General features: G+C 40.4%; 1 non-coding gene across 1 annotated transcript; it reads right to left on the reverse strand.

Moving 5' to 3' along the window:
- Positions 1–3,360: 3,360 nt before the first annotated feature.
- Positions 3,361–3,466, reverse strand: LOC115069232. The gene has a single exon (XR_003848504.1). It is a non-coding gene; the product is annotated as a U6 spliceosomal RNA (small nuclear RNA).
- Positions 3,467–9,172: the final 5,706 nt, after the last annotated feature.

Consider the following 9,172-nt stretch of genomic DNA (forward strand, 5'->3'; position numbering starts at 1 on the left):
AATCCATTGTCAGTATTCCTTTGGATAGAATTGGGGTCTGCTGTTCATTTTTCCAGTAGTATGTTGGGTTACTGTCTGGAAGAGCCTTTATCTATCCTAGCCAACAACTCGACTGAAGGTTTCGCCTGTCTGGCTTTGTTGTTTGTTGAGTAACTTTTAGTTATGTATATGTATGCTCTTATGATATTATGTTGGCCCCTTTAATCCTTGGTTATACTTCCCTTTTGGGTGTTTAAGGACATACCATTGGACCAGATAAACTGATTTGCTTTCACTCTTGAGGTCGTTTGAGGATCTGTTCCTCAGGGGTCCCGTGGGCTTGGGAGGAGCCCCTGGCTCTTTTCTTTTACCAGTTCCATGTACGTGCCTTTTTGTGAAGACATGAAGCTCAAAACACCCGTACTCATGCAGACCAGAATCCTCATCCAACAACAAATCTAATAGCTTTTAATATTAGACAGTTCGGACTACAGAATGGTGCAGAAATAGATTCTGTTTGTTATAAATAACTCATGTTTGCTTAAAGCATGAAGAATCAGCTAGAAGAAACACCTCTTACTAATTGTCATTGGATGTAATGGATCAATATACGATTGAATTCTCATGTCCATTTCCTCACCTCCAGCCATCTAACTATCATAGCATCATTCTGCATCTGTGTAATAAAGACAAACTTGGTCTCAGTGCTGAAAGCAGAATTCTGTGATTCTCATTCAGATAGTAGGCTTTGGGTCCACATGACACTGGTGTGCTGTCCTTCCTGTAACGGTTCTGTTGACTAGGCTGTTGCAAACTGGCAAGGAAGCTGATAACTGTGACAAAGGTTGTAGTGTATTTGAGCTATTTTATTTCTTTATTTTTATTTTTTTACAATTTGTTGTATTTTATTAATTTTATTATTGTTACTATTATTGTGTAGGCACAAGTTTGTGTGCGTGTGTGTGTGTGTGCATGCGTTTGTGTATGTGATGACTTTCCTGAGTCAGTCCTCAAGTCCTCACCTTTCACCTTGTTGAGACAGGGTCTCTGTTGCCATTTCATATTATTCTTCCTCACATTAGTGGTTAGAGTCTTCCAGCAGTATAGTGTCCATCCCCGCCTTTGCTACTACCATCATGCTTTGGTTCTTTATGTCAGCATCATGCTCCATAACTGATTTTAACTTTGATTGGCTTTTTTTTTTTTGGTATTTTTGAGACAGGGTCTCCCTGTAGCCCAGCTGTCCTGGAACTCACTATGTAGACCAGGCTGGCTTGGAACTCACAGAGATCCACCTGCCTCTGCCTCCCAAGTGCTGGGATTAAAGGTGTGCATTACCACGCCCCTCTTTTTTTTTGGGGGTGGGTGGGGGGTTCTTTTTGAAACAGACTCTCCCTGTAGCACCATCTGACCTGGAACTCACTATGTAGACCAGGCTGGCTTGGAACTCACAGAGATCCACCTGCCTCTGCCTTCCAAGTGCTGAGATTAAAGGTGCACGCCATCACACCCAGCATTAACTTTTAAAAAATGTATTTTTATTTGTTTTTTATTGAAATTTTTGTGTATTTCATACAGAATAGCTCAATGTCAATCATCTTTATACCCAAGTCCCTACTGGCACCCTTCCATAGCCCCCTCCTCCACTGGAACCCATACACTTGGTCATCCCTCTTAAGGCCCACAGGGTTGTCAGTGTCCCCAGCTGCTCCCCAGTGCAAGTCCATCCATCGGGTCTAGTCAGCCTATCTAGAATCTCTTGTTTTAGGAAGATCAGCTCTTTTTCATCTAGCAGCAGTCAGTTACCAACATTCCTTCCGATAAGACTGGAGTCTGCTGTTCAGTTTCCCAGTTCTATGCTGGGTTATTCTCTGCCTGAATTTGCACTGGACTTGTGTATGCTGACACCATTGCCATAGAATCATATGAGCAGGTTCCTAGGTGCTTGTAGGACTCTGTTTCCACACAGTCATGTACCTCCTCCCTGTCTCTTAGAATCTTTCTGGCCCCTCTTCCATGATGGTCCCTGAGCCATGGGTGGGAGAAGTTTAATAAAGGGGTCCTGTCCAAGGACCAGCATTCAGCAGACTCTTGATCTCTGCACTTTGGCTCTTTGTGAACTTTTGTGTTCCTGGCCCCATGCTGCATGAAGAAACTTCATTTCTGAGAACTGAGAGATTCATTATCATCCTCTTCATTATCCCTGTTGTATGTTCCATGAGCCTTAGGTGTAGAGGTTGCAGTGTAGATGTGTCACTCAGGCCTGGGCAATTCATTGACAATTTCTGTGTGTGGCCAGTTGTGGTACTTGGTAATAGTCTCTGACTGGTGCAAAATGAGCTTCTTTGATGAGTGGCGACTGGGATATTTGTCTGTAAATATAAGGGTTCATATTTTGCACATAGTAAGAAATCACATTAGTCTAGCAATGTTACAGTCTTGGGGGTTTCTCTAAGATCTATGACCACTCCAGCTATGTGTATTAGATTATATTTACATTACCACACTTGAGTTTCCTCCCTTTGAGTGGGCCTTTAGCCAAATTAGGTAGCTGTTGATTGCCCCCAAGATAAGAATGCCACTCCTGTACCAATGACATGTGCTGTGCTGGTCACTGAGGTGGTTGTTTGGTCTTGAAGCTGGTGTTGGATCATCCATTGATGTTTTCCCTTGGCACCTTCATAGTGCTCTCCAAAGCTATGAGAGCTAGCCTTCAGGAGAAGGGTTTCAGGTCAGTTGCAGCTCTATTGCTCAAAATCTGTGTCTGAAGTATGGTCTGTCTCCAGCAGTAGGGTCTTACCTTCAAGTTCTGGGAGGCCATCAAGGGCTGTGGCAATAGCCTGAGTAATTTGGGGAGTTTCTTGGACCACCCTGGCCAACAACTCAAAGGAAGATATTGCCTGTCTGGCACTGTTTCTTGTTATGCAGCCTTTAGCTATACACATGGACTCATGTAAAGATAATGTATATATAATTTGTCAGAAAGTTGTTGGACTAATATCATTGCCTCTGTTTTTTTTTTAACTAGCTAGGGATTATTTATCTCTTCTCTCTCTCTCTCTCTCTCTCTCTCTCTCTCTCTCTGTCTAACCCTTCTGCCACAGTTTCCCCATTTAAAGTGCCCCCATTGTCCCCATTTCTTCCTTGATAATACCTATCACCTATGGTCCCACCTCTCTTGAGCTCTTTCTTTCCCTTTACCCTCTTTCCCTTTAACCCTCCCTCCATCCTCCCATTTAGATAGCCCCGTTTTATCCATCTCTCCCTTAGTAACACCTGTTCCCTATTGTTCTCTCTCAGGTTCTTTCTTTTCCTTTACCTCCCTGGTTCCTTTTAGTTATCCTGTTTTCTATAGTTATGTCTGGATACATACCCACTTATAAAAATATGTAGCACTTCATGAATTTGCACGTCATCCTTGTGCAGGGCTATTATAATCTTCTCTGTATTGTTCCCATTTCAGTATATGTGCTGCCCAAGAGAGCAATGAGCTATCCATTTTAATTTTGAAATTGGAACTGAAGGAAATAGGAGAGTTGTAAATAAAGAGACACAGGATAGGTATTTATTATATGGTTGATTAGTAAATAAAACCCCCTAAAAGAAAAGTAATGTGATGATTGAATAGCCAAAATACCAATACTAAACCAATTAAGATCTCTTTCAGGGACTACTCTGTATTGAATACAACTACATTTACAGGGCTAAGGAGAAAGTTCTTCCTTTATAAGCATGAAGAACTAAATTTGTTACCTAGGATCCATGTTTTAAAAGAAGCCAGGGACATTGTTGTACACTTTTCATCTGAATGCTGTACAGGCAGAGGCAGGCAGATCCCTGGGGCTTACCAGTCAGCCAACCTAGCTTACTTGGCAAGTTCCAGGTCAGTGGGAAACACGATCTCAACAAAATAAGGTACCTGAGGAATACACCCAAATTTTCCACTGGCCTCCATGTACACATGTATGTACCTGCACAAACACACACATGCAAAATAAATAAATACATAAATAAAATGTATACTTATAAAGTAACATAAAAATATTAACTGCATGCTGATTATTAAGGCAGTAATTCATAATGCAGGACATTACACCACTGTCCCTGTGTCCCCAACCCTGGTCCATGAAGTACACGTGCACTGGCTCATTTAAGCATCAAAAAAATTCCTATTTTGTGCAAGAGGAGACGGCGACAGAAAGAGCTCACAAACTGTGAAACCCTTTGCTAAGAATAAACGTGAAGATATACTCATATTGAATTGAGGAAGAACTGACAGCATCAACGTAGGGTAGGGAAAGAGAACAGAGATCACCAGAAGACAGGAAAAATATTTGCAGCATTTGGGGAGCCATGTAATTTTATTTGCATAACTGTGGTTGTCTTGAAGTTTTCCTTTCTCTTTTTGTTTTTCAGCAACAAATAGAAATATCCTCCAATGCTAAGTGAAAAGATTCATTTTTCCATTGAAATAAAGATGATTAAACTTTTAATACTACTTGAGCTGAAATGACTGAGATATAAGGAAGATAATCTATATTTATAAACATATCATCTATGTATTATTGCCCAACCTAACTGTAGTGTACTGTAGTATTTTGTCAAATGTTCATTTTAACAAATACATTGATCAAACCATAGTTATTTGCATTATTCTTGTTTAAACTATAGAGAGATATACATTAAAGGTGTTTATTTTATTTTTCAGTGACTAGAGAGATGGCTCAGTAATTAAGAGCACTAGCTGCTCTTTCAGAGGATCAGGGTTTGGTTCCAAGCTCTCACATAGTGGCTAATACCTACCCATAACTCCAGTTCCATGGAATCTGATTTCCTCTTCGGGTCTCTGTGGGCATTGCATGCACAGGTACACATACATGTGGCCAAAACACTCATACATACACGTGCAAAGATGTGTGTATATACAAGCTGGCAAAACATTCATAGATATATAAATAATAAATAATTTTAAAAGATATTTTTATACAGGCTTGTTTGATTGGCAGACCTGCTGTTCAATGGATACATTACCCTATGAATCATCTAGGTAGTGAACCTATGTGGAAATATTTTGCAAGTCACCATTTACCCCTTTTTTCACAGAGAAAGGAAGGACTGTTTTGCCTGCAAAGTTTTAAAGACTGAAGTACTTTTTAAAAGGAGATTTGAAAATTTTATTAGATTAGGAGGAATTGGGAAGGGAAAAAAAAACTACAGCAAATTTGACTCAGCAGCTTAATGAAGTTCTCAAGAACCTATCTTCCCCCTTTAATGATTTAGGAGGTCAGATATTGTATGATTGGCATCCCTTTATGATCCCAAGAAGATCACAGCCTACCCATACTACTTCCTTGATCATTATTTTTTTTTCTCAGAAAGAGTAAAAGCATCATTCTGATGACCTCAGGAAAGGTCCTCCATTAAAATGGGGCAGTTTCTTCCCATGAAGTCGGGGGACAGTCTTGTCCCATCCTATGCTCTGAATCATGTCTTTATCCTGCTGAATAAATCTCTATGCCAACTGACACATTCCTGAAACAGCACCATGGAAGGGGAAAAGGATTATCACAATGAGTACAGATTCTGTTCCTGGACTGTGGTTAATTCTCCCAGCTGTGTAACAAAAAACACGGAGTGGAATCACTGTTGGAATGTTTCACAACATCAGCCAGCATCCTAGGCACCATTTCAGGTCCCCCCCCCCCCCCGCCACTCACCTTTCTCTACTACCTGAAGTCCATGTAGCATTTGTAGACTGTTACAATTCTATTTTTGCTGGTCAGAAGGCAGCTGTATTCGTTAATGGATGCTATTGAACTAGGCGGATGCCTACCTCGCCACTCCGGACTTTCCTAGAACCTAGAATCTGTTTCCTGGATTCCACATCCTTCTCCCTATAACTCCACAATTACTCCTATTGTTATGATGACAGACACAAGACAGTGTTTCCTGACTGGTGGTGAGTTTTAGCGGTCTAGGCTGGAAATAAAATCCCTGATCCTAATAGATTTCTTGTTCCAAAGAACACAATGAACCCAGAACATGTGCTGATTGAATAAAGAAACAGAGAGATGATACCAAATAACACAACTTGACATGTTTACATTTCTCCCTAACATGGCCCAGGCCCATATTTATGGAAAATGAACAGTAATTGATGATAACCATTGTTCCCTCTTCTGGCATGGTCTCGGAGTAAGTATATCTCTCTTGAGTGCTTAATCATTTAGGTATGAACATATTCATACACAGTATTGCATATGGCCATATTCCTATACAGTATTTCAAGAGAAATTTAATTCCTACATGATATTGAAATAATGAAATAGATGAAGCACAAGAAGGCAAGACAGAAGTGATTCCTAAAGAATTCTTTGGCAAGGGGAATGGAATAAGCAATATTTATTTGCTGCATATAGATTGATGACATTTGTGAGTCAAAATGCATAAAAATGCTGGGTGTGGTGGTGCACACCTTTAATCCCAGTACACTTGAGGTAGAGGCCTGCCGATCTCTGTGAATTCAAGTTCAGCCTGGTCTACATAGTGAGTTCCAGGCCAGCTGGGGCTACAGGGAGACCCCATCTCAAAAAGACAAAATTAATAAAAAACATGAAAATCCACAAATTTGAGAGAGCAAAGTTAGATTCTTTGTCCCCACTCTCAAGTGAAGGTGTTTGGATTGCAGATACACTCTGGAATCTTCCAAGTGTTCTGCTTTGGGTAGTACCTGTTGTAAGAAACTGAGCTTGAGAAAGAATTCCTTAAGGATGCTGACCAAACAAAAAGTGGGCACCAGCACAGTAGAGAGTCATCTGCATCCCATCTGTTCATGGGAATTGAAGGAAATTTGATTTATATGTACAAAAATGAAAATTTTGATAGACTAAAAAACCCACCACTAACATGGAGAATCCATGGGGGAGCCATGCATCTAATGAGTTCTCAGAATCACTAAGACCACTGCAAGAGCTCTGATAGTAACAGGCTGAGCAGCAGTCTCAGAATGGAGTCTATTTAGAACTCTTGGAATTCTTACTGAAATACTAATCTTAATCCTTCAAGACACAAATAAATGCAAGTAAACTATATTAATCATTCAAATGTATAAAATTTAGTATAAAAAAAGGAAAAATAAATAAAAATATCTCAGATTAGGTATGTCAGTCAGGAGGTAAATCTCTTTTAAGGTATTAAATAAATATCTAGTTCTAAGGCTCCGCCACAACACCAGTTTCTCATGTACTTCATGATCAGTGCTGGGCACCTGGGCAGCTGGGAAGCTCTGCTACACGTCACCTTCACTCAGGGATGCGGCACTCAGGAGTTGTCGTCTTTACACTGCCAGTTCCAAAACAGAAGTAAACTAGGCAAACTGCTTATTGACTTGTAAAATTTAGACTGACCGACATTTATTTCATTGACATCCTGTTACCCAAACAAGTAATTTGGTTGCCCCTGCCATCAAGGAGGCAAAAATACCTCCTCTCTTATTTCATTAAGTATAACTGGGTACTATAGAAACAGCATTAATGGTCACTCTTCTAAGCTAAACAGACCCTGACTGCTTCATATATTCAGAGTGATTTGGGGTAAAGAGGACGTTAGGGCTCCAAGTTGAATCCTTTATTTTACACACAGTTTTAACCTGCTTGAAACAGTTTCATTACTTGATTTCCTAACTCATAATGAATTGTAAAAAAAAAAATAAGTAGTGGAAGTGTTTGTGCTATTCTTTAGCTTGCTAGGGCTGCCATAAAAATGTATCATAAGATCGTGTGGCTTCCACAGCACAAATTTCCTTATAGTTTTGATGCAAGGTCAATGGGTTGGCAGAGTCAATTTACTCTGAGGCCTCTCTTTAGCTTGTCCCCGGCTATTTTCTCCCTGTCTTTGCTTGGTCTCCTCTGTTTACTCCTGTGCTCTGATCACTTCTGTTTACAAGTCACCAGCTCCACTGGATTAGGGCCACACTGATGACCTCACTTCAATTTAATCACTTCTTTCCAAAACCTTGTCTCCAAATACAGTCACATTCTGAGGCCCCGAGGATTAAGGTTTCAACCCCCATTCAATATAAATTATCATCTGAAATGGAATTAAAATAAAAAAGTAAGATAAAGGGCAAAACTTAGACTCAAAGGTTTAAGAAAACCCGAGAAGTAGGGAATAGTTTCCTATGTGGCAATGTAATGCTGCATTGTAAATTAATGTGGTATTTCTACAATTGGGAGGCATAAGATGGCTAGTGAGCATAGTATGTCCCCAATATATAACTGCAGTAATCTAGAGTGTGTATGTGTGTGTGAGGGATGCATACAACAAAGACATTTTGCCTTTCCTTAGATCCATATGCTTTCGTAATACTTCAGGGTATTTGTTTGTATCAGCAAGTCAAATGAACATGGAAAGCAGCTTAGAAATATGTCCTAGACTCAGGAAACAGCAGATATAAAGGCTTCAGGGAGACCCAAACTGGTATTTAAAGAGCAGAGGGAACAAGGAGCAGCAGACAGGAGGTATAGAGATGCTAACAAGGATGGAACAGAGGAGGCAGCTGCAAGGAGTTTGTCTTTTGACTGTTTGGAGATCTGATGCAGAGGAGTGTTAAAGGGAACACTTTGGCAGCTGGGATAGAATGATCCTTAGGACGGCAGATGAGAAAGCTACTGAGGGACTCAACAGAGCCATGTGGTTTGACCCCAGTTGGTAAAGAGTGGGCTGGATTCAGGATGCATTGAGAAGGCAGTGAGGAGTTCCTACCTATGGAGTGTGGGGCACAAAGGAAAGAAAGATGAAACCGACTCCAAGCACTCTTCCTGGGCTGCAAGAATAAACGAGCTCACACTGAGTGGGCTGAGTGGATGAGGTCAGGGGAAGGCTGAAGCGGCACTGAGCGTGAACAGAGGGGACCAGACTGGGAACACAGCAAATATAATGGCTGCATGCCATGAAAGTTGAAAGTTAAAAATATCTCCCAATAGTCCCAAACAGAGCATTTACAAATTTCTGGAAGACTAACAGTCTATGAATTTAGAATCCCTGGTAAATTGTAGGAATTATCAAAATCATGTTTCCATTTCAGTGGTTACCACAGATTCCTACATATGACATTGATATTTTTCTTAAAAGCAACTCAAAACTGTTTAGTTGACATTAGTTTAATGCGAATAACTGTGGTTCAAGTTATAAT

This window comes from Nannospalax galili, unplaced genomic scaffold (genome assembly GCF_000622305.1).
Source record: "Nannospalax galili isolate Female #2095 unplaced genomic scaffold, S.galili_v1.0 scaffold271, whole genome shotgun sequence".
Taxonomy (NCBI): domain Eukaryota; kingdom Metazoa; phylum Chordata; class Mammalia; order Rodentia; family Spalacidae; genus Nannospalax; species Nannospalax galili.